We start from the raw sequence: 12,327 nt of genomic DNA, 5'->3' as shown, positions 1-12,327 counted from the left end.
CTGAGCCTTGGTGTCTTCCTCAGTAACATGGGAACATTACTGTTTGTAGCATTGTAGTGCAGTAATAAGAAATAGAATGTTGACAACGTTTTAGGTTTCACAAATGGGAAAAAATGTCAAGAAGTCAAAACAGTCAGATCAAAATGACATATACATATGCCTGGCACCTAAGAGACAGTGAGTAAACTCTCCTTTCTCCTTTCTCTCCTTCCTTCCTCCTGCCTCTCTTCCTCCCTTCCTTCCAACCAAACTGATTTTGCCATTCTGCTGATCAATTCATTCCTGCCCTTCAGGGCAAGTCAAATTCCCTCCTGACCCAACCAGGAGGCTTCCAGCTCACCTGTGAGGGAGGGGCTGCCTTCAGGGTCCACTTAGGGCACTATCACCTCCAAGTCTTTGGGAAACCACCAGACTCAGAACTCCCAGGAACTTGCCACAGATGCCAGTTCCTGGACATGCTCCACCTGCTGAATTAGCACCAGGGATGATCCTGGGCATCAGTGTTTCATAGGCCCCCTCGTGATTCTGACAGCCACTAGATTTGAAGTCCACCTCCTTGGCTCTCTCTTTTGTTCTAGGTCCATGCTGTGTGGTCTCAAGTTTGTCAGGCTGTGTTGAAAGTCCTTGTCTTGGGAATGTGGCTGCTTCTTCTACCAGCCAGGAGGGCACCCATGGGACAGTTCTGGGAAAACCCAAAGCCACTGGATAAGACCAATCCCAGGCTACCTATACCCACACCTCCCCCACAGTCTGCAGGAGTTGGGGGCTTCCTGACCCATCTTCCACAGTGGCCCCGGCCTTCTTCAGGTCATTACCTCTGGCTTTCCCCAGCCAATGGTCTGAAATACCACTCGGGCTCCATGTCAAGTCAGACAGAAGCTCCCGGCCCTGGCATTCAAGGAGACAGGTTCAGAAGGAGCAGGTTGCCTTCAAACTTCCCTAGAATCTCCCTGCACTGGGGCTTGAGGAGCAGGGCAACTTTGCTTGGCTTCTTCCCTCCCTGGACCATCCCCCAAAGGATGGCTGTCTTAGTGTTTGGGGGAAGGACTGGGAGGGGGCCCACTTCAGGTCTCTGAGGGCTCACATCCCCCCTACATTCCAAACCCCACACCCTTCTAACTATTCCCACCTGCCTTCACATGGGTTAAGTTGACCAGAACTCTACCAAGGGATGTGCCCCTGGGAGAAGGGGGGCAGTGGGATGTGTGAGTTGGAAGTCCTGGCTTTTCACAACCCATTGAGCAGACCATGGCAAGTCCCTCCCTGTCCCTACCCTCCCCTCCCTTCCCTTCAGGGAGCAGCACCTGAAAGCTGGGGCCCCAGAGAGTTACTTCTATAGGTGCTAAGTGAGCACAAGGTATGGATCTTTTTATCTGTATTTTATAGGATGAATCCTTTTGTACTGCCCCCAATAGGTGCAGGCTACCTAGGAAGCCCCCTGTCCCAGTGCCACCTCTCAGGGAGTCCCAGCGCCACCTCTCAGGGAGTCCCAGCCTCAAGCTGTCTGGCTCTTAAAACAAGCCCATCTGTTTGAGGGGGATTCAGAGGCAGCTGGGAGAGTCCCCAATCACCGCCACTCCTTCCAAGAATGGGAGAATCCTGTTCTAAGGTAGCTTGAGCCATGATATCTGCCCCTGAGGTTATTGGGGGAGGCAGGGAGTGGAGGCACCAGGGGAAGACGACTCTGGGAGCCAGATCCTGAAACTCCCATGGGCGTGAGACCAGAAACCCAAACCCTGCCCCCCCAACCGACCCCCCCTAAGCCACCGTCCGGAAAAAATAAACTATTTCCTGCAACCAGCTCCGAAACAAAGTCTATGAGTGAGCTGTGACACATGTTACATAAATAGAAGCCGCAGAGGGGAAAAGCCTGTTTTCTCTTTCATTATTTATCACTCTCTAACCATCTCCAGCTGCGTGAGTAAACAGGCGCATTGGCCCATAATGAGGAACAGACCTCACTGTGGGGCTGCCGTGGGGGCATGGGTGCGAGTGTGACAGTGTGCGTACCCTAGGTCTGTCTGTCTGTCTGTATGTCTCCCCCCACTGAGAGGGGAAAGTCGGAGTCTGCAAGGAGCAGGCTTGTGGGAGACATCTGATTCCAGACAGCAAGGGACAGTCCCCCTGGTGCCCAGCTGGGGTGTCATGTCTCCCCACCCTGAGGGTTGCTTGGGGACCTGGGAGGGCATGTTGGATGAAGGAGGCGTCAGAAAGGGAGAGACTGTGTGGGTGGGGGAGGCTGGGAGGCTTGAAAAAGTGCCATGTCTCAGAGTCTGACCCTGGCAGGGTGGCCTCTGAGTGAGGCCAGGGGCTGCGTGGGAGCAGGGCAGGAGCTGGAGGGTGTGGGGGGCTGTTTGTGAGACAGGGACTGAGGGAGAGGAGACCCTGGGAGTGCGGAGCATGCGTGTACCATCCTGGGGGTGTGTATGGCTCTGTGGAACTTTGTGACAATGGGAAAGTGTGAGTGTGTGTGAGCCCTGACGGCATGTACATCTGTGTGTCGCTGTGGGAGCATGATATGTCCATGTGGGAATTTATGGCCATCAGCGTGGTTATGGCTTTAATACGGTGAAGTCCTAACCCCCGGCACCTCAGCCTATGATCTTTGGAAACAGGGCTGTTGTCAACGCAATCAAAACAAGGTCATGCTGGGATGTCCCTGCAGCACCTGACGCGATGTGACCAGGGTCCTAGGAAAGAGATGTCCCTGTGAAGATGGAGGCAGAAATTGGGTAATAATCGATAATAAGGTTCTGTTGTTTCAGCCCCCCAGGCGGTGGTACTTTGTTGCAGAGACCTGAGGAGACGAACACTCGAGTGTATGAACGTGTGTGTACACTTGAGAGAGGGTAAATAAGTGTGGAAACTATGGGAATGTGTACGTGAGATCCCGGTAGTGAAGATGGGTGTGGGTGTGACTCTCTGACTATGGGAGCGTGTAAATATGTGTGTAAGACCAGGGATTGTGCAAATGGGCATGCTAGTGTGTACACACACACACTCGGTATCCACCTACCATCATCCTGGAAAGGAATCAGCATCCATCCTTCACTCCTGGCTGCCTCTGCACACCTTCAGAACCCTTCAGAGCCTGAGGGCAGGTCAGCCCTGGAGGAGGGCTGAGCTGGTCCCACTGCCAGCTGCCCACAGCCTGCCCCCATCTCAGGGTTAACCCGATATCAAGATTTAAACCCCACCCATGCATGCAGAGCCCAGAGTAGTGCTCCTCAAACTCCTTGTTTGTGGCCCTGGGCAATTCTCGCCAAAAGCCTGATTTCTCTCTAGCCCAGGGCTACTGAGCTGGTATCAGCTGTCTCGCATGGGGAATTATAAGGGAGACAGGTCTAAACCCTGAATTCTTGGACAGAACTGGCTTCCTGAGCACCTGTGTTCACAGGCCCATCTCAGGTGACCACTGAATGTCACAGAGCCACCTGGACACCTAGCTTCCTGGGTTATGTCCAGACCCATCTGTCCTGCTGGCCAGCTTCTGGCGCCCAACCAGGGGATACCACAGTTGTTCAATTACTCAACATAGCACACACCACTCAACTCTATCTTAGAATCCTCTAAGGTGTCCCAGAGACGTCTTTCTGCAAAACTTCAGACAAGCCACTTATCTCTGAGCTTCAGTTTCCCCTCTGTGAAAAGGGCACAACCACCCATGCCCTGCCTATTTTATGGGAATGGTGTCAAGTTTAGGGGGGCTTAATGGACATGAACTTGTCTTATAAAGAAACGCTTTATAAAATGCTCCCACGGGAGCACCTGGGAGGTTCAGTCGGTTTAGTGTCTGCCTTTGGCTCAGGTTATGGTCCTGGGGTCCTGGGATTGAGCCCCGCATCAGGCTCCCTGCTCAGCAGGAAGCCTGCTTCTCCTTCTCCCACTCCCCCTGCTTGTGTTCCCTCTCTCACTATATATCTCTCTGTCAAATAAATAAATAAAATCATTTTTAAAAGATTTATTGATTGATTGACTGATTGATAGATTTGAGAGAGAAAGCATGGAGATAGGGAGGCACAGAGGGAGAGAGAATATTTAAGCAGACTCTGAGCTGAGCATAAAGCCCGACGCAAGGCTCGATCCCATGACCGTGAGATCACAACCTGAGTCACGAAACCAAGGGTGGGATGCCCAAATGACTGCGCCACCCACGTGCCCCAAGGGTGATTTTTATAGATGAACATTTGCCACCAAGTTTATGATAGGGAGCATTAACTTTGAATCCAATCAAACAAAATGTTAGCCCTCTCCTCCCCCCAAATCCCACTCTTTTCATTAGCAGACGTGTACTTCAAAAAATTATATTCTGTTATTACTATAATTATAATCCCATCAATAAAAACTTTGTGGAAGTCTGTTTTCTTTCTTGTTATATAAGTCCCTACATAATATCCTTGAGGCAGCCTCTTGGCCCACTAAGCCTAAAATATTTACTAACTGTCCTGTTACGGAAATCATTTGCTTGTCTCTGCCTCCACTACTGAACTCTGCCATTCCAGAAACAAGCTGGCCATAGTTTGCCAGTCCCCAAAATAGAATACACTAAATCCTCGGCCATTTTTATTGGTTTGGAGAGAAGCAAGTAAATTCCTAGACAGGTCCTGACAAGCCAGCGTTTGCTTGAACAGTTCACTGGCCTCGACTGGGCAGGATGTGAGTCTAAAGCTGATGGGACTTCCTCCAAGGACTCTGAGAACAAAGCCCACCCAGGGAAAGGCAGAGTTAAGCAATGTAGAGGACCCAACGGCATTGCTTCAAGTCCCTGGATCCACACATCACCTGCAGTAAGCCCTACCCTTTGATTTTTTGGTTACAGGAGCCAATCAATTCCCATTGTTACATAAGCTTATTTGAAGTGAATTTTCTGATGCTTGCATGGAGACAAAAGCACAGAAGAAGAATGTCTAACCTAGCTCTGGGCATTCAAGGAAAACTTCCAAGAGGAGGTGTCATCTTAACTGGGTCTTAGAGTCAGCCATGAAAGCAGAAAGAAGAAACGGTATTCCAAGCAGAGAGTAGGACATGAGAGTAAGCATATGCCATAAGTCCCAAGTGGCAGAGCTGGGAGTGGCCAGGGATAGAATTTGAGGTTCAGGAAAGGAAAACTCATGTACCAGGCCAACGTGCTTGATTTTAGCCCTTTGGAGATGGGTCTTAAGCAAGGCATGACAAGTTCAGGTTGGCCCTTAAAATAGAATTTTCGAACACTGCTTGGAGGGAGGTGCAGGAAAGGGATCAGGTTGGGAGTGGGGAGTCAATAAGGAGGCCACTGGGATACACCAGGGAGAAGATGATGAGGGTCCAGACCACCAGGAGTGGGGAATGGAGAGGAAGGAATGACTCTGAGAATATTCTGGAAGTGGTGGATCATGATGCTATCACTGAAGAGAAAATGCAAAGGTGGGGCATGTTTTTAGATACAGATGATGATTAGAATCTGGGACGCATTGAAAATGCCATCACTGGCTCACCGACACAGGGGTGGGAATGAGGTCCAAGATAGTGATTGTCCTCAGAGCCACCAACCCACAGATGCGGTTAAAACCACAAAAGTGAGTGAGATTGTCCAAGGGGACATGTAGATTGAGGAGAGCAGTGGGTCAAGGCTGGAACCTTGAGAACCACACCAAGCATTTAAGAGGGGGGCAGTGGGAAACGACATAAGCTCACAAAGGTACATGGAAAGGAGAAGTCAAGGAGAACAGAGGGCAGAGTGTGCCAGGTGTGGGCACCCTGCCCATTATCTCCGGGCACATACCTCTAGATGGACAACAACTGTTCTTTGCCAGAGAGTTTTTCTGGCCATGGAAACACCCCTGGCTCCAGCTCAGGGCATGCTGGAAGTGCTGGAGGGTCAATTACGTGGAAATAGCCCTGAACCGATGGAAAGGAAGGGTGAATAGCTAAGGATCCCATCTTCCCTGCCCCATGGTATGAACGAGCTGAGGCCTATCTCATATACCTTCCCAAGGTCCCAGCCAGTGGAGGGCGCATTCTCGTGTGTTCCCAGCCTTCCTTCTCATTTTCCCATTCCTCAACTGGTGTTTCCTGGGACCATTTCCCAAACAGACCCCTTGTGCTTGGATCTTTGTCTCAGAGTCTGCTTCTGGGAGAATCCACACTTGTCACAAAATCCCAACAAGTAGAACATTTCAAGATACTTCCTCCCGGTAACTTCTGTCTTGGGGGGAGGGGGACTCAGGTCATCCCTGCCCCAGGCACATTGCCCATCCCACACTCCTAAAGAGGCAGGCTAATTTGTGCCCTGATCCGGAGGTCCTCAACAGGGGTCTTCCCATTCTGATGCTGAACAAACTTCACTATCAAAAAATCCTTTCCAGGGGTGGGGTGGGGGGAGATCCTTTTCTATCTCCTCACCTCAGCTTCTCCTGTGTTTATAGGGGCTCCTGTGGTCAGGGATGTGTGCTCACAGTCCTCTGAATACTGCAGAGGCTTAGAAAGACTCCCTCAGCCTGATCCCGCCTCTCCTGGGACCGCTGGCTCAGACTTCTCCTTTTCCAGCCCTCCAGGTGACCCTCACTTCTTTCCAGTCGTCCAGCCCTGCCGGTCGGTGCTCACCACTGCTCTTTCTGTCTGTGACCCAGGGACTGGCTCTGATAGCCAGCAGTGATCCACAGGGAGGTAGGGAGGCCTGGGTGGCCTGGAAACACTCCTCACTTCCAACCTGCTCTTCACCTCTTATCTCTCAAGGCAAAAAACCAAAGAGAATGAACCAGACTTCTGGGGGCAGAGAGCCAGGGCCCTCAAGAAGCCATACGGTAGAGCAATGAAGTGGACACTGGGTGGGTACCAAGCTGGGATGTGGACACAGGTACTTTGCTTTTGTGACTGTGGAACTGTGTATGGGTTTCATTGAGCTGTGGGCTTGTCACTTGCCAAGTGAGGACAATTAACAGTACCTGCTTCAATGTAAACTGGTGCAGCCACTGTGGAAAACAGCATGAAGGTTCCTCAAGAAATTAAAAATAGAAATACCGTATGATGTAGTACTCCCACTACTAGATATTTACCCAAAGAAAACAAAAACACTTTGAAAAGCTATACGCATTCCTTTGTTTACTGCAGCCTTATTTACAGTAGCCAAGACAGTAGATGAAGGGATAAGGAAGAGGGACTATCACACAATGGAATGGTACTCAGCCATAAAAAAGGATGAGAGCTTGCCATTTGTGACAACATGAATGGACTTGGAGGGTATCATGCTAAGTGAAATAAGTCAGACAGAGAAAGACAAATCCCTTACGATTTCACTTACATGTGGAATTAAAAAAAAAAAAAACCCAAATGAGTAAACAAAGAAAGCAGAAACAGACCCGTATATACAGAGGACAAACTAGATAGCTGAGGACGGGAGTAGGAGCATGGAACAAATGGGGTGGAGGGAACACAGGTTTCCAGTTATGGAATGAGTAAGCCACGGGGATGAAAGGCACAGCATAGGGAATAGAGTCAAGAGTGTTGTAATAGTTGGTCACTACCCTTGTGAGCAGAGCATAACGCACAGACTTGTGGGATCGCTGCATTGCACACCTGAAACTAATGTCATGTTGTGTGTCAACTAGACTCGTTTTTTTTTAAATGGGAGGGGATTGGCCTTTATCCCTATGAAAGCTGTATACTACTACTCCCAACGAAGGAAATGCAAATTCCAAAAAAAAATAATAATAATAACAGTACCCACCGGACTCAGGCTGGATTCCCCCAGAAGCAGGCCCTGAAGATGACTATTCCAGTACACATGGTTGATTTAGGAGGTAAAGGAAACAACAGTGGGGAAGTGAAGAAGTAAGACAAGGAAGGGAAGAAAGGCGACCAAGTGTACGCCATCTCACTGGCTCCTAGGGTGGGCTCTCCCTGGGCATGCGCACATAACACACACCACCAGAGGGATGAGGGAGTGGGGGTATTTATACACGAATTCTCACACGCCATGGGCGGAGGGCTCTCCCAGAAGCTGTCAATCCCCCTACACTTCTGGCCTCCCACACAGTAGTAAAGTGGGCTTCAATGCCCAGAGGGAGCCCTCTCAGGCAAGGACAGGTAGGTGCTGGCGATTAGAAGCCTTGGGAGTGGAAGTGGTCAGGGGGAGGGCATAGGAACAGGGCACCAACTGCCTCTGTTGCATCATCTCAGAGAGCTGTTAGGAGGCACAATGAGGTCACAGATGAAGAATGCTTAACACAGTGCTTGATGTACAGGTGATTCATCACTGAGATCCAGCCTCACTCCAGCCTTCCCATGTCTGGCTCCAGCAACTTCCTGCTCCCTAACAACCATGAGGGAGGTCTTGGGGATGGGAGGGCCAGGGATCAGGAAAAGAAGGGACTGGAGAAGAGAAGACCAGAAAGAAGAGGGTGTGCAAAAGAACCAGGAAGGAAGTGGGCCCTGGAGCCCAGGCCTAACATGAAATGTGATTTGGAACAGAGTATGAAAGCCACAGGAAAATATGGGACACCTATTCCATGGGCCCAGCCAGACACCACATACAATAATGAACATAGAAAAACTCTCTCTTATCATCTCCCCTTATGTCCACATTTATATCCATCACCTCTGCCATTTGGGATGGTGCCAAGAAAGAAAGAAAGGGAGGGAGGGAGGGAGAGAGAGAGAGAGAAAGAAAGAAAGAAAGAAGAGAAAAAGAGGGAAGAAGGAAGGAAGGAAGGAAGGAAGGAAGGAAGGAAGGAAGGAAGGAAGGAAGGAAGGAAGGAAATTAGGACACATTAGAACACTGGGGGGATCCAAGATACATGTCAGAAATTCCCGGTTAAAGATGCTTCCTAGGTGGTAGCTATTTCCAGTGTTGAGGCGACTTTGCCTTTGATTTTCCTCCTCCACATCCCATCTCACCCTCCTGTGCCAGCAGCTGAGACCCCAAACCCTACACCTTCAAATTTCCCCAGGGAAGGAATGTTTCCCTTGCTCAGCACAGAGTTCAGAAGGCATCCTCAGGGACAAAGAAGAAGGGAGCTGGGAGGAGTGAGGAAAGCTGGGAACTCAGCCCTCTGGGAGGAGGAGATGGCCCTCGGGGAGTGAGAGTGCCACCTAGTTCCATTTCCTATCAAGTCCCACCCCACCTCCCTTGCCCCCACCTCCACTGCCCCTCCAGTCTAGGTAGACACATTTCCTGCCCAGGTTCTAGAACCCCCGGCTGATACCTTCAGGGCACCAACTTACTCTGAGGTGTGTCAGGCTTTCATTTTTTTTTTTTAAACTCTGCTCTAAAGTATCAGATCATAATAAAAATCAAATCAACAAGCATTTACTGTGCAGCTACTATGCAAAAAACACCGTGCTGGGTGCAATAGGAAATTCCAAATCGACTACAATTGTCAGCCACTGACCTCAGTGTGTTATGTAGTTGGAAAGATGAGGCATAAATGATTAAACAGTTAACAACACAATAGAATGTGTTCGAAGTTTCTAGGTGCTTATTAAATAAAAGTTAGCCAACAACACATTGTAACATCCACAGGAGTGCCAAAGAGAGAGAAGGAGGTGTCAGCAGGCCCATGGGTAATCAATGAACAGTAACCCACCTCCAATCTACCCTGTGTGGACACTAAGGAGAAGCCCGAGTGACTTTTCTTCCTTCCCACCTCTCTGCCAGACCCTCCTTTCTCTCAGAAGAAACATACTAAGCACCTTGCTTCAGGAGTTCAGATCAGAAACTACCAGAATTGGGATTAAAATCCTAGGGTCTTCACAAGGAGGGAAATCTTGGGGTAGCTCCGGAAGGATGAAGGGAGAGGGGTTCTTTCCTCCGTGCCTGCTCCTTGGCTTTTCCTTGTCCCCAGACATACCTCCTCTTCCATGGAAGGCTGGGTGCCTGCATAGGGGAGGCAGAAGGGCACTGGGTAGGTGTGCCCTACCCTTCCCCCCATCTTTAGGTGTGTCCTGCTATCTCCCTTCATGGAAATCCCTCCACAGAGAACTCTCACTTGACCCAAAGACGCTGTGTTCTAATTGATGGGAAATTGTTCATTGCTTGTCAAGTTATTGTTCATTTCCTGATCCTTAATAACTGAGTTTTCCACCAACCAGCCTAGAGTCCCATGCCCACCACCCCATGGACCAAACCCGAGTCTCTGAGTCCCTAGAAATGACTGCAGGGGACCATGCAAATATCTCCCAGGACCCAGGCACCCAGCCAACCTGGCACCAAGCAGGGCAACTGAGCCCCACCCCCAGTCCTGAGTGCCTTCCGCCCCCCAGCTCCCCACAGTGCATGGTCCTCTACTCGGGGCAATATGGTAACCTGATAAGCTTCCCCCAGGGCTAAGAGCCCCCCTTAAAAGGGGGGCATCTAGAGAGCGTCTTGAGGGTTCCTGGCACAGTTCATTAAGATATCAACCCTTAATGAAGTATTTCTTTGTTTAAATCATCATTTAGCTTGGGGAACAGGGGCCTTTGTGGCCAAGGAAAAGGCTGCCCCCTTACCATCCCTCTACCACCTCCACCCAACACAGACCCCCCCCCCAGGGGTCTTTCAGAGTCTGAAAGACTGGGAAGCAGGGTGGGGAAGAGCATTTGGGAAATGGGGAGGGGAGAAGATTCCAGAGTGGAAGAATCACAGGGGGAAAGGGGGACAACTTGATTGAGCAGGAGGCAAAGGAGGAGAGAGAAACAGAGACCTGGGGTGGGAGGGGTGGGAAGGTGCACACAGAAGGAAGCCCACTACAGTGTGACCACAATAGCCAAAGTTCAGAAACAACCCAACTGTCCATCACAGGGAGGCTGGGCAAAGAAACCAGGGCACTCTGATGCAGTACAATGCTCTCCACCAGCCTTTTCAATGATTGACCTAGAGATACATCTAGCAAGCCTAAATTAATCTCCCCAGCATGAAATAAACACCAAGAACAAAAAGTAAAAGCAAGGAGCAGAAAGATACCTTCTATTTAAAATTTCAAGACACCCAAGTGACAACTTACTTGGAGGACTACCTACCAGCTGCCAGAAACTGGCTGCCTCTGGCATGGGGATGTTGGAGAAAGTGGAAGGAATAGGGAGAGGTCCTCAACCGTATCAGCAACAATGTTGATGCTTATACAGCAGCTCAATTAATTTCACAAATGGAACACTCTTGCAACCAACTCCCAAATTCAAAACTCAGAACATTCCCAGACCCCCCAGGAGCCTCCTCTTACTCTCTTTCAGTCATGCCCCCTAAGGTCCAATGCTAGAACCAGTTTTTTGTTTTGTTTTGTTTTTGTTTTTTAAGATTTAATTTTTTATTTGACAGAGAGAGAGAGAGAGAGAGAGAGATCAAAAGTAGGCAGGCAGGGGCTGGGTGGGGGGAAGCAGGGTCCCCGCTGAAGAGAGAGCCTGATGCAGGGCTCGATCCCAGGACCCTGAGATCATGACCTGAGCCGAGCAGAGGCTTAACTCACTGAGCCACCCAGGTTCCAGGTGCCCCTGGAATCAGTTTTTGAGTTTCAGAGAAATGGAATCTTACTGGGTGCTTTCTCGTGTCGTGAGTTTATGCTCAACATTGCGTGTGTGAGATTTCTCCATGTTGCTGTGCATGGCAACGGTTGGTCCATTCTCATTGCCAAGTACTAGTTTTTGTACACGAAGACCATGATTTGTTCCCTTATTGCACTGCTCATGGCTATTCTGCATGGTGCTGTGGAGAACTTCCAGTGTATGTCTTCGGGTGAACACACATATGTCTGAGTTTTAGGGCTGGAGCTGCTGTGTTATGCTGGAAAGTTCTATTCCTTAATAAGGCCAAAACAAAGGAGGAAGGAGGAGGACAAAAAAAGTAAGAGTCAAACCATCAGATGAATGGAAATATAAACCATCTGAGCCTAGATGTTTGGGATTGAGGAGACTAATGTTTTTGGACCCCCCCGCCATACCTCCCAAGTGTCAGACCTGGAAGGAGGAATAAGCTCACCCAGTAGCTCACTTCACCCCACCACAGGGCAGCAGCTGACCCTGGCAAGGGGCCTACGGAGCAGGAAGACCTGGGAGTGCTTCCTGGATACACCACCTCCTAGCTGTGTGACCTGGAGCAAGTTGCCTGACCTCTCTGAGCATCAGGTTCCCCATCACAAAATGAGAAGAGTGACCATGTATAGGGCGATAAAGCTCAAAGACCCATAAGAGTCAAGTGCCTGGAGCAGAGCAAGCTGAATAAGTATCGGCTGCATTTGTGTGTAGGGTCTGCATTTTTGTGAGGTCAGTTTTCCTCATTTTTAGGTGAGGAAACCAGGGTTTACAAAAGGGAATGGGACTATGTCTGGAAAACTAGATGATTTGTCAGTGCTTTTTCCTTCCAGCCACCTAAGGAGCCAT

Source organism: Lontra canadensis, unplaced genomic scaffold, assembly GCF_010015895.1.
Source record: "Lontra canadensis isolate GAN:19392208 unplaced genomic scaffold, GSC_riverotter_1.0 scaffold23, whole genome shotgun sequence".
Lineage (NCBI taxonomy): Eukaryota > Metazoa > Chordata > Mammalia > Carnivora > Mustelidae > Lontra > Lontra canadensis.
Note: the sequence above shows the minus strand (reverse complement) of the source record.